Genomic DNA, 26550 nt, shown 5'->3' on the forward strand with positions numbered 1-26550 from the left:
GCTTTCCACTAAGATTCCAAAACTTGGGACTGGCATCCAATACAACCTGCAGGTATCCAGTAAAAGATCCCTCTCCAATATCCTCAATAAAAGGGCCATCAAGCCTTTACCTAAAATATTTTCACTGATTGGAAATTTGTCTCTTTCTGAGATAGCTCACTCTACTGTTGGAAAGCTCTTAGCTATAATGTATCTCTTGTTCACATGATCAAAAATCACCTCCACATGATTTCTACACACTAGACCTAGTTCCCCAAATAATCCCAAGATATTTTTACTATTTCTTTCATATGATAGACCTTCTAATATTTGAAAACAAGAAACTTTTAAAAACTACTAACAGGGCTGGGATTGTGGCTCAGTGGTAGAGCACTCGCCATGCACATGCAAGGCCCTGGGTTCAGTCCTCAGGACCACATAAAAATAAATAAATAAATAATAAGGGTGCTGTGTCCAACTACAACTTAAAAATAAATAAATAAATAAAGCCACTAACAGCCAAACCCTACTGTGCCTCCAGCCCCACCTCAATAAAACAATCACATCCCAGTTTCTTGACCCCTCCACATGTCATACTGTCTCTAAGTTCACTACTTTGGCTAATGTTCACCTTAAAATATGACAGTCTAGACCTTATTCAATTATAAATGCAACCCAAAATTACAGGAATTTTCCTTAACAGCCCCTCCACACTGGCCATGCAGAGCATGCAGACCAACTAAACTGCCCAGATATTTTTTTCAAAAATGCTGTCAAACTGAATCTCTGCATTCTTCCTTGCATAAACTTAAATGCTGAGATTTAAAGTTTATTACAGTTCAATTTCATCTTGTTAGTTTGAGTCTATCTTCCAATCTGCAAAAGATTGTTTTGAATCTTGATTCTGTCATCTGTGTCATCTGCAAATCTAATAAGCACTCCCTTTTGTGTAATTATATAAATCATTGCAAAAATGTTAGACTTGGCACTCAGTGTGTTTAGAAATGAAATCACTGGCTTTTGCAATGCAACCACTTTCAGGATAGAACACAGGAATCATTCTGTGTCAGTAAGTTTAGAACAGGAAACTGATCTTTCCAAAGTAAAATGGTTTGGGGCAAAATTTCATTAGACATTTCACTATGTTCAAGTAATTATTTCATCTTTCATCATTTATTCAGGATGAATCATAACTAATTTAATTTGATTGCACAAAATACAACTGCAGGAAGCAGGAGAAGAGGTCACAAGAAAGTGTACAATATTGCAAAGTTGCTTTGGGGCATTTTGGTTACACAGGTAAATGAACACACATTTAAAAAAAATATTTTGTAACTAATAAATACCAAAAAATATCTTCATGACAAGCTTTTACCACAATCTATATTCAAAACCAAAGTCATTCATATCCATTACCAATGCATTCCAGTAAGGCTGGCATTTTATATCTTATAAATGTAATAAAATAAGAAAAAAATACCAGAATCAGAACTCCAAACGTTTTAACAGTCCATGACAAAAATGAAGATTGTCCAGGTCTTCAGGCAAATCTGTCAAAAGAAAAAAAGTAATGTTCATTTGGGCATAAGGACAGACCTTAAATTTAGGAACTATCTAAAGATCTTATAATTGTTAGGAACCACTAAAATAAAACTCCACAAACAATTCCACAACTAAACAAATAGCTGCAATTTTGGCAATATCATTAACTCTTTCAGACCACCAAAGGGTATTTATAAACATGGAATTGAGGACAGGAATTAAAGCCCAAAAATAGTGCCTAAAAAAAACAAAATTTGAGGGGCTGGGGTTGTGGCTCAGTGGTAGTGTGCTTGCCTTGCATGTGGGGCACTGGGTTCGATCCTCAGCATCAAATAAATAAATAAATAAATAATATTGTGACAATCTACAACTAAAAAAAAAAAGAAGAAGAAGTAGTAAATTTGACTCTTTTCTAAACCAAACCTGTTCTCCTAATTTTATTATTTCATTATTTCACAAATCATCAGCCTAAAAATATAAGTGTATCACAAGCTTTCATGACATCCTTGCTCAGAGGCCATGCTAATGTTCACTGTATCATTCCAATTTCAATATCTGTGCTGGCAAAGCAAGCACATGTTCTCCAAGTTTTAAAAATCAGGTTCATGATAAGATTCCTAAGAGAGAATCCCATTAGTAAAAAACTCCACTATTACTGAAATAATCAGGTAACTATCACAGGGGAGGGAGGCAAAAGTTGTTTTAAGGTCAGAATTAACTTTCCTAGGCAGGATTCACTGTTTGTCCTAAATGCCACCTGGCCTACCAAGATATCACCACCAGCTTCACTAAAAGAAGGATGTTCCAGTTTCCACAATAATAAACACATATAGACACAAGTCACATTTTAAGATTTTTACTTCAAAAATAAAGTAAATAAATAAATCTTTTAAAAAACTGTGAATAACTATATTTTGTTCTCATATAAAACAACCAAGCAACCTTAGATTCTTCTCCCCTCCTCCAGCCACAAGCACATACCCCACTCCTCAATTTAATCTCAAAATTAGCTCTCATCTGACACCAACCAACAGAGTTAATTACGCAGAAGCAGATGTAACTCAGCAGCTCTTTGCTACAAGCAGAATCACAGTGTTTAAAAAAAAAAAAAGAAAGAAAATATACAGCTAGGAGAGGAATAAAATCAGAAGTCTCTTATCTGTAGCCAATTCTCAACTAAACACATGTATATTATCCACTTTGTATATTATCCACTGCAAATTTTTTAATCTTGGGCTGATTTGTTTCCGACATCCCACTGGTCCCACTGTAAATTGGCATAAGCTAAGAGAATAGATTGAAAACCAATTTCATTTTAGCCTAAGCAGTATCTAACTAGAAAGACAATCTACAGGAAAAAAAAATACATAATTCATTCAAAAGCCAAATAGAAATGATTTTTTTTTTTCCTGACTCAGAATTATCCACACCACTTCTCTTTCTCAGAGCATTGGGACTTGTTTCATATGTAGATAGGATATTCAATCACAAGCTAAAATCCTAAAATCATTATTCTCTTTTCATTTTTTTTCTATAAAACTTGAAAATTGGAATGAAAGGATATCAAAAAGGTAGCAAATCATTCCAAATTAATTCAGGGGATTCATGATACATCAAATTAAGTTATTCTATTTTCCAAGGTTGTGAAGAATTTTATTTTTAGCTACAAGTATCAGAAAATTATATGGTTGTATCATATAATCTTCTAACACTATTTACATCATTCATTACGAACTATTCTAAACAGATCTAGAGAAATGCTTAGTCCAACATTGAGCTTTTAGCTTCACTGGTATTATACAAATATCAACACTATTCAGAAATATTCATATCAGCATAAGAAGAGTCAAAATATCCTGAATAATGGGAATTATGTGAGGCCTCCTCTAAGTTTTTACTAAAGCTGTGTGTTATTTTAAAATCAAATGGCATAACATTCTTACATTCCAGTCATGAGATTAAAGATACACCAAAAACAGTGATAGAAAAAAAGTACAGATTAATAACAGAATTTACTCTTGCCATCCTGAATTTTACTTGCTAACAATTATTTTTAGCTCTCTTGCTTTTTATAAGTTCCTGGATTTTTTCAAAGCCCATTGTGTAACTGAGTGAGCATCCATAACTGTAAAGGGAGGGGACCTTGACTTCTTTTTCCTCTGACACCACCCTAAAACAGAATCCTCAGTTAATAAATTCCTAATGTCTTGACAACATGAAACTCATCTGTATGGTGATATTTGTTAACTTTCAAGCCTTGGATGCATCTATTTCCCTTAAAATTAACGTTTGAGACCCAAAGCACATGCACTGAGAGGTGAGTTATAAACACTTATCAAAGATAAACAATATTTAGCAAAATAATGTCCCCTGCATGAAATCCTGTAGTAGGTATTATGGAAGATATAAAGCAAAGCACTGTTTGGTGTTTCTTCAAAAACCTGAACATATCGGCCTAGCCTGCCTACTCCACCTCCCCTCAGTTGAGCCTAGAGTAGAGGGGCCAGGCACCCTCCTTCATGGAAGAGATATTTGAGGAAGGAACCTCACCTGGGCTGTCCTCGCCTCACATTTACTTGGCCATGATAACTTGGCAGGAGGAGCTGGTGGAAAGGATGAATAATTGACTGATAGGGAAAGAAAAAAAAAAAAAACCTGAACATGGAGGGCTGGGGCTGTACCTCAGTGGCAGAATGCTTGCCTAGCATGTGTGAGGCACTGGGTTCAATCCTTAGCACCACATAAAAAAATAAATAAATAAAATAAAAGCATACTGTCCATCTACAACTATTAAAAAAAAAAACCTGAACGTGGAATTACCATATGACCTTAGATAACACACTTAAATAACACACTTCTAGGTATATACCCCAAAGCACTGAAAACAGATACTCGAATATTTAAGTTCAAGTACACACATGTTCATAATAGCACTATTCAAAATAGCCAAAAGGTAGGAACAGTCCAAAGGTCCATTAATAGATAAAGATACAAAAAAAAAAAATGGAATATATCCATACACTGGAATAGTATTCAGTCACAAAAAGTAATGAAATATTAATACATGTTACTATAATGTTGATGAGCCTTGAAATCATTATGTTGTAAAAGAAGTCAAACCCAAAAGGCCACATATTATATAATTCCGTTTCTATGAAACATCCAAAATACATAATTCATAGACAAAACACAAATTTGGAGTAAAAGGAGGAAGTCATGGTGAGAATATGTTTAAAGTGTAACAGGCTTTATTTTGGATTGATGGGAATGTTTCAGAACCAAATAGCGGTAGTAGTTAAACAATACTGTGAATGTACTGTCACTGTTCATTTTAGAGTGGTTCATTTTATGTTATGTAAATTTCACCTCAATAAATTTTGTTGTTTAAAAAAAAACAGCATTAAACTATAAAACAATTCCAATTACTTTCTAATACCTTCTTAGGTTAGCAGCAACCCTTGAAGGTAGTATCATTTTCCCCCAATTTACAAAAGAAAATGGAGCCACCAAAGTGTGAAAGACTTATGTTTTGGTTTTATGTTGATGTTCTTTTGAAATGCGATCTATGTTGCCAACTCTTTCCTTTGTCTCTCCAATGGTTTTCAAACTAAGCTCTTTTTGTTCCTTGTGAGGCAGTCACCTGCAGATAACTCCTTGTGGATTCAAGGCTAGGGCCACCATAACCCCCTACCCCCAACAAAGCAGCTCCATTTTAACAATTTTGTATATTAGACTTCCTTATTCTATAATCACGATTCCTCTAATTACAGAATGAAGAAGTCTAACACAACTAGGACTATTCCTTGCTGAAACCATATGGAATATGGATGGGTATAGGAACATCCCTTGGATGGCTGGGCATGGTAATGTGTACCTGTAAACTCAGCGATTTGGGAGGCTGAAGGAGGATTGCTAGGCAACTTAGCAAGACTGTCTCAAATTTTTCAAAAAGGGCCAAGAATGTAGCTCAGTGGTAGAATGCCCTGAGTTCAAGTCCCTGTCCAATACACACAAATTCACACCAAGAACACCCCTTCGATAGATAGGACTTAAACTGAACCGTGAAAAATAATGCAGAACTTGGATAACTGTTCAACTTCTCCACTCAAAATCATATCCTTCATGGTCCAGTGTAATACGCACCTTTTCAGAAGACTTACAGGAAACATTTAGTTTCCTCACTATTTTCTTCTCTTACTATTTACTTTTTTTAACATCAACGTTCCATTTTGTATTATGCCTGCTTGGGTACTGACCTCCTCTCCCTTACTAGACTAAAAATAGTTAATAACAGGATTCATGATTGATTCATCATTGTATGCCCCCAAATTTACCAGAACTCAATACTAAGAGGGGGGTTCAATATCTACTTGTCAAATGAATTCATCAATAATGAATGAAGGGGTGCTCACTTCAGCAGCACATATACTAAAACTGGAACGATACAGAGAAGATTAGCATGGCCCCTGTACAAGGATGACACATTCCATATTTTTTTAAAACTCTCAAAAAAAATTAATGAAAGGAACCAAGGAGAAAGGCACAGAAGCTACAAATAAACTGTCATACAAAAGGGACACCAAGTCCATGTGCCTATTGCCTAGACAGGTACATGTTGAAATAAAAGTGGTTATGACTAAGGACAGGCTATGGTATGTGAATGTGACAAGTGAAGAAGTAGGAAACCACTACAGGAGCAAGGGACACAATAATACATATTGACGTGCATGTACACAAATCTGTTGACTGAATCACTCTGGCAATAGTATTCATCCACTGTAGGTTGGGAGGAAGGTAATTGAAAGAAGAAATAAAAGCAAATAGTATTTCATTTCTCCAAACATCAATCTTGTTCAACTTATATTTATGAGTCTAATTCAGCAGCAAGCCCAAAGTAGCCACTTAATAAATGTTCATTGGATCGAATATTTAATTCCCCATCTTTTTAGTGTAATACTAAGTTCTTTCCCACTACTCATTAACTTAGGGAGTTTTCAATTCATAAGCTAATAATGTTTTCCAAGGATTTCTAAGAGGCTAAATCACCATGAAAATTATCATTTCAACTAATACACATTATATTAATTGGAAGTTTAATTTTTCATGTCATGCTCTCCTAGTTGACAATATCCTTGTTAAGTCATTAAACTATAATTGTGTAAATCTGCTTCAACAAACAATAACTGAACCATCAATAAACTATTATGGCTTCCATAATCCCTAACAAAGATTAGTTTCAACATCATCATCATAAATTAGTAGAGACATGTCCCAAATCTCCTGGTGAAACCCATGAATTAGGTTTGCATAGTCATTCCTACATTTAAGTGCTCAATAGTTTCGGTCTCTAAAATTTAATCACACTGTTAGGAACCTCACAGGAAATGTGATCCCTTGTAAAACAGAGGATTTCAGAGACAAGATGAAAAGTCATTTAAAGTCATCAGGCCTTTGCAGCCTGGGTACACTGATTAGTAATAATGATAACTAAGCACTTCCACCTAAGAAATAATCAACTAAATTTAGAGTATCTCTTTCATGGCATTTAAAATTTTTGCTCAGTCCTAGACTTCTCCCCAGTTATAAATTTGTCATTTTTTAATGACAAAGACTGAGAACAGTGTAATAAGAAGAAATTTGATGTTTGTTTTTTTTTCAAGATTATTTTGAAAAGACAGATCATTTCAGGATGCTGTGTTTGATGTCTTCAGATCAGATATCCAGAATAAGGTTCCCTTTTTTTTTAAGACTCAAAAAAATTATAATTTTTTTTTTTTTTTTTTGGATACTAGGAATTGAACCCAGGGATGCTTTCCTACTTACTGAGCTACATCCCCAGCTCTTCTTACTTTTTGAGACTTGGTCTCATTAAGTTCCCCCAGGCTGCCCTCTAACTTGTAATCTTCCTGCCTCAGGCTCTCAAGTCACTGGGGTTATAGCATGTGCCACCAAGCTGAGCTAAATCTACTTTTAAAAATGAACAGGTGCATACATTTTCAAGAGTTTACAAACCTTCTATCACCCATTCAAACCACTTAAAATGTACTGGCTACTTTAACATACATAGAGGAGTATTTTATCCAGTTTCACAACAGATTATCTTTGTGTGCTTCAATTAGAACAAGTTAACAGCAAAAATTAAAATAAGGAAGTTGGGCTGGGAACAGTAGCACAAACCTATAATCCCAGTAACTCAGGTGGCTAAGAGGATTGCAAGTTCAAGGTCAGCTTCAGCAACTTAGTGAGACCCTGTCTCAAAAAATAAAAAGGGGAGCTAGGGTTGTGACTCAGTGGTAAAGGGCTCGCCTAGCATGCATGAGGCACTGGGTTCAATCCTCAGCACCACATAAAAATAAAATAAAGATATCACGTACACCTAAAACTAAAAAAAAAATAAAAATTTTTTTAAAGGGCTAGGGATGCAGCTCCATGGTAATGTGCCCCTGGGTTCAATCCTCAGCATAAAAAATAAACAAATAAGGCAGTGTAGTGTTGGTGGTGTAGCTCAGCAATACAGCATTTGCCTAGCACACGTGAGGCCCTGAGTACAATATGATGGAATGTATTTAGAGTTCATGGACTGAGTCCCCATTTTGCCAGCTAACTAAGTTGTAGGACACTGGACATGTTACTAAATCAATTCAAGTCTGTTTTCTCATCTATAAAAATGAAAATACCACTTCCATCCCCAGCCCCATACCAAAAAAAACAAAACCTGAAACTATATCCCTGTTTTATAAACTATTAAGACAAATCATGGAGATAACAAATATGAAAGAAGCATGGATAGTGGCAGACACATAGCAGGAACACAATAAAATCCTAGCTCATAAAAGGAAAAAGGGCAATACAGTCAGCTGGAGACCTGTAAAATTTAATCTGGCTGAACCTTCTTTCTCTCTGACCATTTTCTCCTAAGAGACAGGGGAAGTCAGCACCTGGCTCTCAGTTGCAGTTGCAGACAAGTAAAAATTCAAGACAGAGAATAGAAGGCAGAACAGAAGAAAAGCAAAAAAAAAAAAAAAAACAGATTTCAACAGCGAGGTTGGGGGTCAAGAAGAGTTTATTTTACTCAGATAGTTATATCTTTTAACGTCAATATAGCTTTTGGGATATAACACTGTACAGGAGAGTATCTTCTTGACTTCAGGGTAAGAAGAGTCTTTAAATTAAGTCACAAAAAGCATTAACCATAAAGAAAAGACCAATAAATTTGACTCCATTAAAATTAAGAACTTCTGCTTATTAAAAGACACCATAAAGAGAGAAAAGGCAAGCCACAGAATGGAAGAGGGTATCTGCAAAATACACATATGAAAAAAGGACTTGAATTCACAGTAAATAAAGAACTTCTAAAAAGCAATAAAAGACATATGGACCAATTAAAAGGTGGGGGCCAGGGCTTGAATAAGAACTTTACAAATGAGGAAATCTAAATGGCTAATAATTATACAAAAAGATGTTCAACCTGATTACTAATAAGGTAAATGAAAAATTTACCAGACTGGATAAAACTTAAAAGCTAACAAGACTGAAAGTTGGAAAGGATAATGGGAACTCATATTGCTGAATTCAGTGTAAGCTGGTACAACACTTTGAAAAACAGTTTCGGAGCTAGTAAAGACGAAGACAAGCATACCCTAATGACTAGGGTGACCATACAGCTCAGCCAAACCCAAATACTTTCGAGAACTAAACCTGTTGTAATTAAACTGGGACAATAGGCATAAACTAGGATAAGTGGTCACCCTGTGTATAAACCAACAATTTCACCTCTAGGTATACACCCTAGAAAAACTTGTATACTAGATAACATGTATGGGAATAATTACAACAGGTTTGTGCACTATTGCCCTGAATCAGAAACAACTAAAATATCCAGCAACAATAAAATGAATGATATAAAAATTATGGTGTGTTCTCTTTCTCAAGTCTACTATAAGACAGTTACCAGAAGATTATTGGAGTTCAATAAAAATTTGTTTAAAGATCCTTTAGAGGGGGCTGGGATTATGGCTCAGCGGTAGAGCGCTCACCTACCACATGGGAGGCCCTGAGTTCCATCCTCAGCACCACATAAATAAATAAATAGATAGATAGATAGATAAAGCTATTTTTTAAAAGATCCTTTAGAAATGCAAATTAAGGCATTACAGAGAACTATCCCTTCATCCCACTTCTTCCATCCATGTCATTTACCATTCTGCAAGGAATAACAAATCACATCTCTACTTTGATAAAACAATTTCCTTTTTTCTGAATATAAATGCAAGTCTGCCTATGCACATGGAAAACCAAAGGTTTACTGTAAAGAACAATCTAAGAAACTGAGCACCAGATCACTTAAGTTTTTGGGGGTGGTTTTTTGGACTGGGGATTGACCCAGGGGCATTGAGCATGTAGGGAGGCACTTTACCACTGAGCTACATCTCAACACCTTTTTTGAGGCAGGGGTCTTATTAAGTTGCCCAGGCCAACCTCAAACTTGGAATTCTCCTGTTTCGACTCCCAAACAGCAAGGAGTATACTACCTTGCCCAGCTACTTAAAAGTCTTTTTCTAATTGGTATGTGAAAGTCCAAGGAAGTTTCTGGAACACATTAAAATTATTTATCATACTTCCTCTACCTCGAATTACTCACTCTGTTTACTTTTTATTGATAGTATGCCTTACATCTGACAGTCTCCACCTTATTATCTTCAAAAATGAAATAAACATATGGTATAACAGCAATAATATAAAATGCACTCTATTCAGAAGCCCTAGGTACAGCCAAAAGGCAAAACTTCTGCTATGTCATCACCATCAGCCAGTTATCCACTAAACTCTTCCTTTAACATTAAAACTTTTTTCTGGGCAATGACACATGCCTGTAACCCCAGCTACTCAGGAGACTGAGGAAGAAGGATGGAAAGTTCCAAGCTAGTTGGGACACCTTAAGGAGACCCAGTCTCAAAATAAAAAATAAAAAGGTCTGGGAATGTAGCTGAGTGGGTAACTCACATTGCTGAATACAGTGTAAGCTGGTACAACACTTTGAAAAACAGTTCAGGAGCTAGTAAAGACGAAGACAAGCATACCCTAATCACTACAAAAAAACATAATAATGAATCTTACCCTTTCTAAAATATGCAATATTATCAATTCTTCTTAAAAACATTAGTGCTTAAACTAATTGTGATACAAGTGTAAAAATTTAATGAATAATGGGCTGGGGATGTGGCTCGGTGGTAGATCGCTCACCTCGAATGTGTGAGACCCTAGGTTAGATCCTCAGCACCACATAAAAAATAAATAAACAAAATAAAGATATTATGCCCATGTATAACTAAAAAAAACTTTTAAAAAATTATGAATAAGAACAAAATGTTAGGCTGGGGTTGTGGCTCAGCACTCGCCTAGCATGTTCGAGGTCCTAGGTTCGATCATCGCACCACATAAAAATAAATAAATAAAACAAAGATATTGTGTCCACTACAACTAAAAAATATATTTTTAAAATGTTTTATTTCAGGAATATGCCAAAAAAAAGTAGGGTTTTTTTTTAATCTTCAAAAATGAAATAAACATATGGTATAACAAGTAAGACAAAGGGAATGTACTTTAAAAAAAAAAAAAAAACTTTATTGAAACACCACAGAACACAATTCCAATACAACAACTCTCACTTGCTACTTCCACCTCCAGGCCACATATGAAGGGACTTTATGCACTCTTTACCTTGAATTTCCTGGCACTTCCACCCCAAATATACTTTGTTCAGGATTCTCTTCTTTTTTTCCCCACATTTGTAATTCTTTAACCACCACCCCTTCAGAACTTCTAATATTCTATCACATTCCGACATCCTCTCCCAATTGGAAGATTTAAACTTCATGGTGAACAGAAGACCATTTATAATGTGGTCACTCCATAACAAGTACCCCGTCATCTCCCACCATTCTCTGAACTCGGCCCATAAGACAGTACTAGCAAATTTGCTGAGCGTGGTGGTGCACTTAATCCCAGTGGCTCGTCTGTAATCCCAAAGCCTTGGGAGGCTGAGGCAGGAGGATTGAGAGTTCAAAACCAGCCTCAGCAATTTAGTGAGGCCCTAAGCAACTCAGTCCTTGTCTCCAAAGAAAATATAAGAAAGGGCTGGGAATGTGGCTCAGTGGTTAAGCACCCCTGGGTTCAATCCCCAGTAGAAAGAAAAAAAGGAAAAGGAAGGAAGGAACAAGCAAATCCACTTCCTGAGACACTGTGCACTCCTCCAAGACTGCCTTTTTTTTTTAAGCTTTTTTGGTAACCTTTACTTATTTATTTTTATGTGATGCCAAGAATCGAACCCTGTGCCTCACACATGCTAGGCAAGCGCTCTACCACTGAGCCTCAAACCCAGCCCCTCAAGGCTCCAGTTAACAACTTTTTCTCACAAACTAACACCTTTCTGGTCCCATCCTCATTCCGGGCACAGTTCACCAAATTGCTTTCACTTATACTTATTGCCCAGTCCCATCCACCTTCTTCATACCTGTAGCCTTTTCCCACCCGCTGTATCCCATGTCCACGATATTTTCTACTACGGGAGTATTTTACAAGTTATGACAGCCCCCTTCTTCTTCCTTCACATTTAAGTGTGCTGAGAATCTTATCATCTTTCAGAAACTCTCCCAAACATAACTATCCCACTCCTCCACGTTTTTTAAAGCTTTATATACTCCTGAGTTAGCAAACCTTCTTCCTATTTCAACACGTGGGTTCAAATACCTCTCTTCCTTCACAGCAAGTGTACCTTCCAACACGGGGTCAATACTACCCCCAATCCAATACTTACTCTGCAATGCATTCTCAACTCTACACATCCACCACACCCAAAACCATCCTAACTCTGCCCGGAGATGACTGCATTCCAGCTCTTCTGCATCATTTCACCTGCCCTCACCATAGCCCTCCGTCTCCCTTCCATATCTCCAAAATTACAACCCTCCCTACTCTCCATTCTGTACCTCCTTTTACACCTTAATCTTCCCTTTCCATATGACCCTCACCAATCCTCCCCACCCCCTCGACTACCCCACCACCGCTTCTACCGGAGCATTCCCACTCAGAAATCCCTCCAAGCCTCCGCCTTCCCACTCCTCGAGCCCCGCCCCCACCCGACTTTGCCCCGCCCCTTTTAGGCCCCGCCCACTGCCCTGGAGGCCCGGCAGAGGGCGGGGCCTGTCCTTCCTCCCCTTTCCCCCGCCCCCTACCGTCACGCTCAGGGGCAGCCTGACCCCGAGCGGCCCCGCGGTGACCCTCGCGCAGAGGCCTGTGGGAGGGGAGTCGCAAGCCCCTGGCCCCCCTGTCTGTCCCCCTCCCGCCCAGTCTCCTCCCCCTGGGAACGCGCGGGGTGGGTGACAGACCTGGCCGCGCGCCACCGCCACCGCGCCTGCCAGGGGCGCTGTCGCTGCCTGTGAAAGAAACCGTGGCTGCCGCCTGGAGGAGGTGCGGCCGCCTCCGCCACCGCTGCCGCCGCCGCCAGGGGTAGGAGCTAAGCCGCCGCCATTTTGTGTCCCCCTGTTGTTGTCGTTGACATGAATCCGACATGACACTGATTACAGCCCAATGGAGTCTCATTAAACCCGAGCCGCGGCCCCGCCCCGGCGCTGCTCCATTGGACGAGACCACAGACACGTACGGCCACCCGTTGGCCTGTGGGTCTGTCCGTCACCCACTCACTAACCACTCTGCAGCCCATTGGGGCAAGTTCCTGCCGGTCATCTCGCTTCCACATAGACACACCTCTCGACCCATCATCCCCCCTCCGGCACCACCCCGGGGGAGGGTCCACTGCCAGTACCAATCAACAGACCGCTGGGCCCGCCTCTTCCGGGCACCTATTGGTGCAGCCCTTTTTCTCTCTCCCAGACACCGCGCCACCTCTACTTCCACCTACCCGCCCCCTCTACCGCTAGAAATGGATTGGGTCTACTCGCGGCAGAGGCGCTAGGCCTCATTGGCTGCGGACGACGCCAATCAGGAGCCTTTTCCCTCTCCCCTCCCCCACTCAGCCCCAAAGCCCCTAGCCCGCAGCTAAAGTTTGTGTGAGAGCTGATCGCTGGCGGCGGCCGCAGGATTTAGGGGTGGGCGCGGGCGGGCGCGCGCGCGGGCGGGCACGCGAAGTTAAAATTCGAGGTTCTCAGTCGCCAGCTTCCGCGGTGGATCGCGCGGACGGGCGCGCCGCCTGGAGCGTTCCATCCCGCCCCCTCCTCCACCCTCACTCCCGTCCCGTCCCGGGCGACTACTCGCCCGCCCCCTGGCTCGCATCCTCCCCCCACACACACCCCTACCCTGCAAGCCCCAGGCCTGGTGCAGACAGTACGATGTCGCTGCAGCCTCCTCGCCATCCCATGCCGAGGGGGAACAAGCCCCTACCCGCCGGGCGTGCACACCCTCCCCCCCCCCCCCGCTCCACACTCGCCCGTGTCTGCAAGCACGTGCACCGTTCGCCGCTGCCTCCGGCCACCCAGGTCCCCGGCTAACCTCGCCTGCAGCCCGGCCAATCGCTCACTGCCCTTTGTTGCTGCAGCCCGGGTCTCCCCGCTGCCTTCCTCAGCCTCCGCCTCGTCCTTTGCCAGCCGCCCGGGTCCGCAGCGCCGCGCTCCCCCCGCCCGGGACCCACCGCCGCCGCCTCCTTCTCCTCCTCCGCCTCCTCCTCCTCGGCTCCGGGCTGCAGCGCACAGAGCCCGAGGCAGCGCCGCCCAGCCCCGCTCCCCCCGCGCCGCCCGCTAGCCCGCCCGGCCCGGCCGGGGGCGCAGCCCGGACCCCGCCCGCCCCAGTCTCCGCCCCAGGGGTACCTGCCTCCGCCCCGGGGGTCTCCGCTCGCCGCCCTCGGGAGAGGGCGGGGATGCCGGTGTCCACGGGAGGTTGGGGACGCCAGGGCCGTTTGGGGCGGGTAATGTGCCCTCCAGGGCTGGGACTGAGGTGCGGTCCTCACCAAAGCGCCCCCCTCCCGCCCTGGTGGGCCCCAAACTTCGTCCTTCGCCCAGGCCTTGTGCCCTCAAGCAATCGCGGCAGTTTTGGGGTGGGGGACGCCTTGGGAGCTGTGTCTACCCTGATCGGGAGGAAGAGGGAGCAGTGACATTCAGCGACTGCGGACAGGGCACGGCGGCGGCATCCTTGGGTGGGAGTGGGGATGTCAGACGCGGGCTGGAGGGGGAAGCTGCCCCTCAAGATGCCCTCACCCGGCCTGCGAGGAGCCAGCGAGCTCTCAGCCACGTTCAGGATGCTTCTCGGGCTGTGCAGCCGACTGGCAGAAGGGCTGGAGTTGGGGGGAGATCGCTGGGGGGCCCTTCCCCCCCTCGCCTAGCCTGCACTTTAAGGAAGGCTGATGGCGAAGTTCGGTTTTCCAGGCTTCCCCTGGGCCCCCAGAGTTCCTGAGGCCCACATGAGGGAGGTTGAAGGATCCTCTGGCTGTCCAGAGGAGGCCACTCTGAAGCTGCCCACATGCCTCCCAGCGCCCTCCGGACTCTGAAGAGAGTGCCCCTGGCTCTTCCCGGATATGGGTGGGATGCTGGCAGGAGAGACTTCAGAATATAAGAAAGGTAGACTTGAGAAATGGCTCCTACAGAGTTTGAAGGCGAAGTTTCCCTTCCTAGGCGCCATTTCATTGAGAGGGGGAGGAAAATCATGGCTCTGAAGAAGAACCAAGTTTCAGGCATGGTGGCCTGGGTAGAAAACCACCTGTTGCCTGAAGTCTGTCCCTGGAGTCAGGCGGTCTTGGTCCTTGGTGGGATGATGCAGGGAGAACTTGCGGCAAGAACTGGCCAGTCTCTGGACCCTGGTTGACTCCAGCATCTTTATGCCACTGATACTTTGCAGCAGCAACATCTTAAACTCCCCATTAAAAAACACTGTACAACTAGGTAGGTACTTTGTTAGAGCAACTTGTCTTAATTCTTATCTTAGACAAACAAAGCAAGCAATACAGCCCTGTCATCAAATACAGACCACTATATACACCTCACTTTTTAAGGATGGTTTGCTACTTTGGGGTGTGAGCTGTCCCTACTTTTTTGCTTCTTGGCAGCAAGGTGAGAAAGAAGCCAAGACAAAGGGCACAGAGTTGGATGAAAGGATAGAAAAAGGGAGAGGGGAGGCAGAAGAGTTGTAATACTACACTCAAAATTGTCACTGGTTCCATTATAAACCCCTTTTATAGGTGTTTTATTACTTGGTTGTTAGTTTTTAAAACACAACCCTCTTTAGATTAAATCTTGGTATTCACAGGCTCAGCCCAGGGAAACAAAACACAGGGAAAGCTTCACCATCCGCTTGACTACTTTTGAGTTACATTACAGATAAAACAAACAAACAGCAGGTTGGGTTTCCTAAATCTCTCCCTACCTCTTTCACTTAGAATCTTCATTCAGTAGCTTGCTCAGGTGAATTTTTACAAGCCATTAGTTTATAATTCAGTCTAGTTCATTTAGGTATTTCAAAGAGAAGGACATTTATAAGCTGTACCTTTTTATAATGCAGGTGCTGGGATTTTTATTCTCCAAGAAATTACTATGTAAACTTAAGAATCCTGGCAGACTCTTTAGCCTTAATGTTCTTTTTTTTTTTCTTTTTTCTTATGGTCTGCCCACATGTACTTTATTTTGTAAATTACATTTGAGTCTCTCAGACTGCATTTTATCTCAAGCAATAAAAATAAACCATGTCTTCATTAAAAACAAGTTTTAAAACCCCAAATCTGTACACTCAAACTAAAGTATGTAAAAGAAGCAACTCAGAACAATAAAAACCCCAAAGTCCACATTTAAGATGGCTGCATCCCAAGGTGGGGTCATTACCACTAATGAGTTATGCACAAAGATTTCCAATGCATCAAGAGTGAAGAGACACCTTAGAGAGAAATGGGTCATGGGACTGGTGTGCAGCTCAGTGGCAAGTGCTTGCACAGGGCCCTGGGTTAGATCCCCCAGTGCCACAGAAAAAGAGAAATGGGCCATGTTTGCCTAAACTTGTACTCTTGTAACTCCAGGAGCTGGCAAACATAGAGACAAAAATCTCTTTATCCAACAACTTGATTTTTTTTTTAAGGTTCTATTCTTAATAAACAAAAAGTTCTCTAACGGGTGTGGTAAAGAGGGGAAACCTTTCCCCTTGATATTCCCTTCTAGGGTTACTTGTCCTTTGAGAAATCTGGCTCTTCAGATAAGTGGGACTGGAAAGGATAACAGAGACCCAGCCAGTGATACTTAATGCTTACTCCTAAACCTCTCTCTTATCTGTGGTATCTCAGGTCCTCTGCTGAGTGAAATAGCTCAATTAAGAAGTTAACCTAGAAATAGCTTGAATTGAAAACCAAGCACAGTGCAAATTTTGCAAATGACTGGGCTATAGGATTACAAATCAAGAAGCTCATTTTAGCTGGAGTGTGCCTGTAATCCCAGCTATTGGGGAGGCTAAGGCAGGAGGATAGCAAGTTTGAGACCAGTTTCAGCAATTTGGACTCTCTCAAAAAGGAATGGGAGTGCTCGCTTTGGCAGCACATATACTAAAATTGGAACAATACAGAGAAGATTAGCATGGCCCCTGCGCAAGGATGACACGCAAATTCGTGAAGCATTCCATACTTTTTTTATTAAAACACACCAATATGGTGTGACTTTCCCTGTTTGTGCATAAAAAATTTTCATGAAATAAAAATGGCAAATATTTTGAAATTAAAGAAATCAAAGATTATTTATAGATATATTAATATATAATTCACTTTAGAAATAAAAAGCAGATATGTGACATTTATAATATCACTGTACATTTTAACCATTTCAAACAAATGTATGACTAAGAAAATTATTATCTTAAAAGTTTTTTTTTTTTTAAAAAGGGATGGGAATGTATCTCAGTGGAAGAGAACTTGCCTAGCATGTGCAAAGCCTTGGGTTCAAACTTAAGTACTACAAAAAAAAAAATGAATAGAAGCTCATCTGTCCTGTCCTCCATCACTGTAAGATAGCTGTCACCAGCAACCACTAGCCAATACTAGTGATCCCTCATTATACTGCTCAGTGTGGCCTACAGATCACTGGAAATCAGAATGACCTTGGAATCTGAGCTCCCTTGGCCCAACCTCAGAGGTTCAGATTCAGGATGGCTCCCAAATCTACATTTTTAGCCCACAACTTGTCTTGAATCTTCAATCCTTGGATCCGAACCATTGACCTAAACTGAATCCTTCTTCCCCAGATAAAAAGGAAATATTTCTTGTCCAGAAGGGCCAGGACTGAAGATGATTCCATAGAGTGACCTATTTGTTCTTGAGTCCTGAATAAAGAGGAGAAAGTGCAGGGCAGGTGCAAGAGAGAGGATTTGATCTTTTAGGTTTGTTTACTTACTCAGGCAAGTCAATCAAACAGCCTAATAAGAAATACCACATTTACAGATGCCCTAACAAGTCCATATGAAGGAAATTGGCTAAGGAGGCAGTAGGCAGGGACCCTGAGCTTATTTGTCCAGGGCCCCGCCCATAGTAAATTCTATTTACATTCAATTAGTCATAAAAAAAAATTAGTAGGAGGTATACCCCTTTCCAACTGCCACATGGAATCTTCTCCCAACACTGATTAGAAACTGTCCCCACCATTTCACAAAGTCTGGTTTCTTTAGTCAAAGACACAGCAGGCAGAGGATGATCAGTCAAACCATTAAATTAGCTAGCAAATTCAAGCTCAAGGGCTGGGATTGTGGCTCAGTGGCAGAGAACTTGCCTAGTATGTGTGAGGCACTGGTTCGATTCTCAGCACCGCATATCAATAAATAAAATAAAGGTTCATTGACAACTAAAAAAATAATAATAATTTTTTAAAAATTCAAGCTCAAGTTCTCTGTATGAACAGCCCACACCCCATCCCTAGCCCCTTATTTTTTATGTTGAGACGGGATCTCCCTAAATTGCCAAGGCTGGCCTCAAACTTATGATCCTCCTGCCTCAACCAACCTCCCAATTCACTGTGATTACAGGTGTGCATCACTGCATCTAGAATCGTTTTGTTTTTGAAACTCAAAAGTAAGAGGGTCTTTCACTAATCATTATAAAATAATCCTAATACAGACTCAGTTTTGCTGAGTGCAGTGGCACATGCTTGTAATCACAGTGGCTCAGGAGGCTAAGATAGGAGGAACGAAAGTTCAGAGTCAGCCTCAGCAACTTATCGAGGTACTAAGCAACTTAGTGAGGCGCTAAGCAACTTAGTGAGACGCAGTTCCAAAATAAAAAGTAAAAAAGGGCTGAGGATGTAGCTCAGTGGTTAAGTACCCCTGGGTTCAATCCCTGGTACCAAAAAAAAAAAAAAAAAAAAACCCTCAGTTTTTTACCCTCAGGCTGTACCAAAGAAAATTTCACCCTAATGTATGATTTTTTTAATATTTATTTTTCAGTTTTCGGTGGACACAACATCTTTATTTTATTTTTATGTGGTGCTGAAGATCGAACCCAGTGCCCCGTGCATGCCAGGCGAGCGCGTTACCGCCTAAGCCACATCCCCAGCCCTCACCCTAATGTATGATTTAGTTCTGTTCAGTTTTGAATGTTGTAAGTCAATAAAACTTCAAAAAGAATTCAATTCAAGGAAATTGACAGTCATCAATTTCTAATTTTTAAAATAAGAACATTTTTAATGGATAAAATACTTTTATTTCCTGTATGTATCTTTATGTGGTGCTGAGAATCAAACCCAGTGCCTCACACATGTGAGGCAAGTGCTCACCACTGAGCTACAATCCCAGCCAAGAACATTTTTTAAAAGGACTTCTGGGGCTGGGGATGTGGCTTAAGCGGTAGCGCACTCGCCTGGCATGCGTGTGGCCCCGGGTTCGATCCTCAGCACCACATACAAACAAAGATGTTGTAACGTCCACCGATAACTAAAAAATAAATATTAAAAAAAATAAATAAAAGGACTAATGGTCATCTACTATCTGCATGATTTCATGGAATAAAAGGCATTTTTCAAATATTTTTTTTTAGTTATAGATGGACAACGATACGGGGATCAAACCCAGTGCCTCACACATGCTAGGCAAATGCTCTACCACTGAGCCACAACCTCGACCCTGAATAAAAGACATTTTAACCCACAAAATAGTAAGCTACATAAACTCTTCAAATTAAGGATAGCCCTGCCTGTGTAACAAGAGCAGATAATTTTATATCAACATCAACATGTTTATTTTCATTTTAACATAGTCCTTGAAACTCTCTGGGTTGGCTACCTGACCAGAGTACATTTACAAATTATTGGACTAGGGCTGAGGTTGTAACTCAGTGGTAGCGCACTTGCATGGCATGTGTGAGGCACTGGGTTCGATTCTCAGCACCACATATAAATAGAATACAGGTACATTGACAACTAAAAAATAATAATTAAAAAAAAAGAAATTACTGGACTACTTTATATTCTTCCAAGGATAAGTATAGGTCAATGTCAATCTAATCACTATTTTCTCTAGTATGCACAAATTCAATGTGTTTATATAATTGGAAGTTGTTGTGTTTTAATTTTATATTCAATACATAAAAAAAAAATATGCCCCTCAAGGGGTCCACATCAAAGGAATATGGCAAAGAACACCAAATTAAGAGCAGGACAGGAGCTAAAGATGTAGCTCAGTGGTAGAGTAGGTGCCTAGCATGTGGGAGAGCCTGGGCTTGATACCCTGTAATGAAAAATAAAAAGTAGGGCATCCAGATTTATTTTTATCCATCTCTGCCAGCAACTAATGTGTATCCATAGATCAATCACTAGGATTTTCTTTTTCTTGTCTTGTCTTTTCTTTTTTCCTTTTTTTGTACTGGGGACTGAACTCAGGGGCATTTTTTAGCATTGAGCCACATCCTCAGCCCTTTTTATTTTTTATTTTGAGACAGCATCTCACTAAATTGCTTACGGCCTCACTAAATTACTGAGGCTGGCCTTGAACTTATGATCCTCCTGCCTCAGCCTCCCAAGTCACTGGGTTTACATAGCAGTAAACCCCATGTAGACATCTTATATCCTCTGAGTTTAGCACAGCACCTGACATGTTATAAATGCTCAATAAATATTTGCTAGATTAATGAATAGATTTAATCAAGGGAGTTATTTCACATCATTTCTAAAGTCTTAGCCAAGCCTCAAAACCTACAATTTACTTAAATAGTAACTTCTTCAAGGCATGGTGGCACATGTCTATAATCACTACTACTGTATAATCCCAGCTACTATGTAATCTTAGCTACTTAAGAAATTGAGGCAGGGAAATTCCGAATTCAAAGCCAGTGTTGGCAATTTAGCAAGACCCTATCTCAAAATAAAAAGGGCTGGGACTTCACTCAGTGGTAGAGCGCCCCTACTACCATATCTACAAATTTCTATTAACTTACCCTGTGGTTCACAAAAAGTGAGTATTCTTGTATGTTAAATGACTAAAGATGATAAAAGAATAAAACTTTTTAATAACTTTCTTTTTTTTCTATTACACTTTTTAACTATAAAATTTTATATCTATCTGGCATAGAAAGTGTGTACAATTAAAAAAATGGAAAAAAATAATTGTAGGCACTAGCACTAACAGATCATATTTTAGCAGGTATTCTTTGAGTTTTTTTACCTGAGTCAAAATACCTTTTGTGGGCTGGGTTGTGGCTCAGGACTAGAGCATGTAGCACGTGTGAGGCCCTGGGTTCAATCCTCAGCACCACATAAAAATAAATAAATAAATAAAATAAAGGTATTGTAGCCAACTACAACTACAAAATGAATTTTTTTAAAAAGTACCTTTTGTGACTGAAGGTTGGGTTGATTTTTTCAGCTTAGGAAGCTACAGTAGTAAAAATAACTTACTAGAATGCTGAGCCTCCTCACATGGTTTGCAAGTATCATAATCATTCCATGTCTGGAAATATTTCATTTTTTTCAACAGAATTGCAGACAGGGGTTCTAAATTTGCTTTTCCAGCTCTAAGGTGCCTAATGCAGTCAGCATTACATCACACAAGTTAGCAAGTTCACTGCTCAACTTCAAGTTGAAGTTCGTCTTTCAAATTCCATCCCAAGGATAGCCAATGGAATCAGCTTGCAATGTCTCCCAGTAACAAGAGACTGCTTATAGGAGGACATAGTTCAGTTTCATATAATAAACTCCTTCAGATGCAGAGTTGGGGGTGGTTCATCTTTATATCCTCCAAAGTGCCTTACACTTTGATGTAAATGATGTTGAATAAAATAAGGGATCTGTTATTTTTCTGCTTATCTAAAATCTATCTTTTTTAACTCACAAATTAGACTTTAAGCCTCATAAACTTAAAGATTTCATTGTAAAGCCAGGCATGGTGGTGCATACCTGTAATCCCAGTGACTCAGGATGACTGAGACATGAGGATCACAAGTTCAAAATCAGCCTCAGCAATTTAGCAAGGCTCTGAGCAACTTAGCAAGACCCTGTCTTCATTGTAAGTATTCATTGAATATATTTCCTAATCACTATAAAGTAGTACTTCTAATACCCAATCCGAAACTACTTTCTCTAAGCTGCATGTATTTATTAGAAAATATCTTTAAACAGCTAACATTTTAGCAGTTAACCAACGAGTGACTTCTATTTATACTATATACATTACATGCTATTTTTTTCTACTCTGGTATACATATACATATACACATGGACTTGGAACTACTCCTTTCTCAGTTTTTTCCTTTCTGAGATCAAGAATGCTATAGCTTTTTTTTTTTTTTTTTTGGTACTGGAGATTGAACCCAGAAATGTTTACCACTGAAACAAATCCCCAGCCTTTTTTTATTTTTTATTTTGAGACAGGGTCTCTCTAAGGCTGGCCTCTCAAAATCTCAGCCTCCTAAATCGCTAGGATTACAGGTATGTGACACCACACCCAGCAAGAATACTCTATCTTCAAGAGCTCTACTGTATTCCCACAATTATTTGAGCTGACCCCTTCAGGAGTTTGCTGCCTATTGTTCTGCTCTCTGTGCCTCACTTGGTGGTTAATATGATCTGGCACATTTACTAGGGAGTAATATCTTCTGTTTTCTTTCAATCCCAATGTCACACTTAGAGTGATAATCCTTAGTAAATAGTTGGCAATGACTGCTAGAATTTATTTCCTGAAACAAAACTGATGACCTGAGCCAGGCACAATAGCACATGTCTATATTCCCAGTGACAAGAGGTTGAGGCAGGAGGACCATGAGTTCAAAGCCAGCCTCAGCAACTTAGTGAGTTCAAGATCAGCCCCAAGAAACTCAGTGAGATCCTGTCTCAAAACACTAAAAGGGCTGGGGATGTGACTCAGTGATTGAGTGCACCTGGGTCCAAACCCTAGCATAGGAAAAAAAAAAAAAAAAAAAAAACCAACAACTGATGACCCGAAATAACAACTCCAAGTTTACTTGTAGTTTGTAGTACCTCTTTGTGGGAGAAAGACTTAACATCAACCAAATATTTCCTATGTTCCCCTGTATTTCTAGGCCTTCTTTTCCATTATATTAGAACTATGGAGCCAATTTTGGCCAATGGGTAACAATCTAGAGTGATGTGTGTTACTCCTAGTCCAAGAAGTTAAGAACCATAGTGAGTCATTCTCCATTCCTTTCTTTCCCTTTGGTAGCATCTCAGAAGCTATGTGTTCCAGATGACAAACTACAAGTTGGCCAAGCTGCCATTGTCCTGGAGCCCTGGGTAACTCAATGAAGCAGACTCCCCCTGTTGCTTTGACATGCTAATAGGAGAAATAATTCTTATAGTAATAAGTCAAAAGATATTGATGTTTTTGTACTACAGTATATAGTGATGCTTAACCTAAATTAATATATTACCTAAATGCGATACTTTACAAATACCTTTCTTTTTTTTAATATTTATTTATTTTTTTTTTTTTAGTTTTCAGCGGACACAACATCTTTGTTTGTATTTGGTGCTGAGGATCGAACCCAGGCAGCACGCATGCCAGGCGAGAGCGCTACTGCTTGAGCCACATCCCCAGTCCTACAAATACCTTTCTTAGAGTCCCTCTGCCTTCTGCCATGTGAGGACATAGCATTCATCTTAGAAATAGAAAGCCAAGAGGCACCTCAATCTTGGACTTCTCATCATCCATAAAATATACAACACAATTTTTTTCCCTTATAAATTACAAGCCCGGGTATTTTGTTGTAGCAGCACAAAACAAACTACGACAGAAATTGATGCATTGGTTTCCAATAATTGGCCTTCTCATGGCTGTAAGTTATTTTGGAAATATGGATGTTTCTTGCAAATATGGCTGCATTTTAAGGGAAAGAAATTCTGCCTCCTTGGGGCTGGGGATGTGGCTCAAGTGGTAGCGCGCTTGCCTGGCATGCACGTGGCCCGGGTTCGATCCTCAGCACCACATACAAACAAAGATGTTGTGTCCGCCAAAAACTAAAAAAATAAATAAATAAATATTAAAATTCTCTCTCTCTCTAAAAAAAAAAAGAAAGAAATTCTGCCTCCAATCTGTGCAGAGCCCTCCTTACAATTTCTCAGCTTAGTTTTGGAGCTCTAAGAAACAGCTAATGACCTAAGAACCTGATTTACAAGGTGGCCAAGGGAAGTACACTTTATTCTTGTCAATTAAAAGAGTTGGGGGAATGACGTTGGCATGTTGTTGTGTAATTCTGTGGCTCCACTCAAAATCTCTAGGATAAATAGTGTGGAAACTCAGGATGCTGAAGAGGACGTAGGGAACATGTTTGCTGAACATGGCTCTAGAGTGTTTGGTGTGACATTGTTATTAATAATAGCTAACACTTATGGAGTACTTACAATGCTAAGTGATTTCCCTGAATTGGCTCATTTGATCCTGACAACAATCCTGTTTAAATACTTCTATTATTCTCTATTTTACAGACAAGGAAACTGTGGCCCTGAGGTGTTGAACAATTAGCAGGAGGTCAGAAATGCCAGCCAGACTCTTCATTCCCTTACATTGGCCCCTTAATGAGGTCTGAGCTCAAAGTCCAGGCCTGAAGCAGCTCGTTCCTCAGGGTGGCCTCAGTGGGATGTTCAGCCATAGGACCAAGACTGGAGGCCTTCAGAGGAAAAAGAAGCTGGCACCACTAAGGACTGCAGGGCACAAAGATGAGAGACCAAGGAGGGCAAAATGGCATCTGAGTCAGAGGGAAGGAGTCCTGGCGCTTCTTGGATTCATGGATGAGATTGAAAGGAGGTACAATTGGCAGTAACTAAAAAAAGGACCATCTCAGGTTAGGCCTTTGAAAGGCCTGGTCTGCAGGCTACAAGGATACTGGAAGTACCACTTTCTGGCCAGCAAAAGCCTCACATTTAATTCATACAAGAATCCTTTTACGGAGCTGGGGCAGGAGGCTGAAGGAAGGAGGATGTCAAGTTTGAGGCCAGCCTGGAAATTTAGCCAAACCCTCAGCAATTTAGTGAGACCCAGACTCAAATAAAAAGACTGGGATGTAACTCAGTGGTAAAGCGTTCCTGAGTTCAATCCCCAATTTTAAAAAAATAAAATAAATAGAATTCTTTTCCACAGAAGGGTGGAGTGAGCAAGGATACCACTGCTGGCCCTCAGGGCAAGAGCTGGAGTGGGGGATCCATGAGGCGCAAGCACCATGCCAGCTTTGTACCCTCCTTCCTTCCGCTTCCCCATCCCTTGCCATCCTTTGCCATCACCCTCCCCTGAATGCCACCAGGCCGCCCATGCTCTGTGCCTTTGTCATTCTGCATCCCACGGTGCCAGCTAAGTCACTCAGCTGTCACAATGAGGCCTGGAGCCACAGGGTATAAAATAACTCCTGGGAGACCTCCCCAAGGCGGGGGCCGGAAGGCCCAGCATTTCAGAGGGCAAAGAGAACCAGCTGCATCTCACAAGTTTTCCAAATTAGCCAGGCCGTTGTTTTTCTTTTAATTTTTGTGTGAATTCAAGAATAGATCGCGGATGTCTTGGCAGCGTGTGAATGAGACCCTTACTGAAAGAATTCACCTTGCTGAGGGGCCGCTGTCAGGCACACAAAACTCCAAGGAAAGCAGGCTTTGCCGCTCGCCTCCAACTGTGCTCAGAGGGTACCCTGCACTCAGCTCCCTTCCCAGGAACCCACCACTGAACCTTCCTGCTGGCGCGGCCTGACACCCCCCACCTCCCCACCCCAAGCAGAGCAGAGCAGAGCAAAACAGTGGCCTGCAGGAGAAAGAGGCAGGGCAGGCAGGGCAGAAGGCTCTGCAAACTGACAGGCTTTCTCCTGGGCAGGGTCCCAGCTGGCAAGCCCTGAGGCCATCAACAGCCAGCACCTCAACAATCAAGCAGAGGGGTCATTTCAGTGTTGGTGACCCCAGACCTTTGTTACTCTGTTACAAAGAACAGTATACAGATCTTGTGTTTAGTGTTGCTTTTGTTTAAATGTCACATCCAACTTCTTCCTGCCACCTTTATCAATCTGAATAAGCCTCTGAATAGGCGAGACCTCTAGGATTTGGGTCTGCTGTATAAATGAAAGGGTCTGGAAGCTGTAAGGAAACCTCTGATTGCATTGGCTAATTGTTTTTAAAACAATACTGAGGATTAAACCCAGGGGCACTCTTATCATTGAGCCACATTCCCAGCCCTTGTTATTTTATTTTGAGACAGGGTCTCACTAAATTGCCCAGGCTGATCTGAACTTGAGATCCTCCTGCCTCAGCCTCCCAAGCAGCTGGGATTATAGGCCTGCATTACCATTCAGCTCTGCCATCAGGCCTGAAGAGTAATTTGGCAATGTTTATCAAAAGTCTTAGAAATGCTCTAAGCAGATGAGCTTTAGAGCAGGGGTTTGGTAACCCAGCTAATCTTGGTCTGTGTCACCATTCCAGCTATGTGCCCCAAGACAAGTCACTTCACTTCCTTTAAACCCCTTTCCTCAGCTACAAAGTGGAAGTTTTCCTCCCTACCTCACAGGGTTATTATGAGTATGAGGGGAAAAAAAAAATAACAGCCTGCTTAACAAATAACGATGATGCTACGATGGCTGGTGTCACA

At 41.2% G+C, this 26550-nt stretch overlaps 1 protein-coding gene, 3 non-coding genes and 1 pseudogene across 7 annotated transcripts in view; 3 read left to right on the plus strand and 2 right to left on the minus strand.

The window, feature by feature from the left end:
* Positions 1–14155, minus strand: part of Kat6b (lysine acetyltransferase 6B) — a 189429-nt gene extending 175274 nt beyond the window's left edge. Inside the window, exons 1-2 of one of the 4 annotated variants that reach the window (XM_046419679.2) lie at positions 14029–14155; positions 1460–1529 (exon numbers count right to left, since the gene is read on the minus strand). The gene's annotated coding sequence lies outside the window, so the exon portion shown is untranslated. Of the gene's footprint in view, positions 1–1459; positions 1530–12908; positions 13247–14028 lie in introns of those variants that run through there. The other 3 variants (XM_046419678.2, XM_046419680.2, XM_046419681.2) reach the window with 3 other exon arrangements.
* LOC124076175 (U6 spliceosomal RNA) lies at positions 1991–2097 on the minus strand. The gene has a single exon (XR_006846278.1). It is a non-coding gene; the product is annotated as a U6 spliceosomal RNA (small nuclear RNA).
* LOC124076191 (small Cajal body-specific RNA 21) lies at positions 3973–4095 on the plus strand. Its single transcript, XR_006846288.1, has one exon. It is a non-coding gene; the product is annotated as a small Cajal body-specific RNA 21 (non-coding RNA).
* On the plus strand, positions 5926–6019 carry LOC124076170 (U6 spliceosomal RNA; annotated as a pseudogene).
* A 2871-nt stretch (positions 14156–17026) lies between the features above and the next one.
* LOC124076157 (U6 spliceosomal RNA) lies at positions 17027–17133 on the plus strand. Its single transcript, XR_006846263.1, has one exon. It is a non-coding gene; the product is annotated as a U6 spliceosomal RNA (small nuclear RNA).
* Positions 17134–26550: the final 9417 nt, after the last annotated feature.

Source organism: Marmota monax, unplaced genomic scaffold (assembly GCF_021218885.2).
Source record: "Marmota monax isolate L192 unplaced genomic scaffold, Marmota_monax_Labrador192_F-V1.1 WCK01_AAM20220418_F8-fsc00019, whole genome shotgun sequence".
NCBI classification, from domain to species: domain Eukaryota; kingdom Metazoa; phylum Chordata; class Mammalia; order Rodentia; family Sciuridae; genus Marmota; species Marmota monax.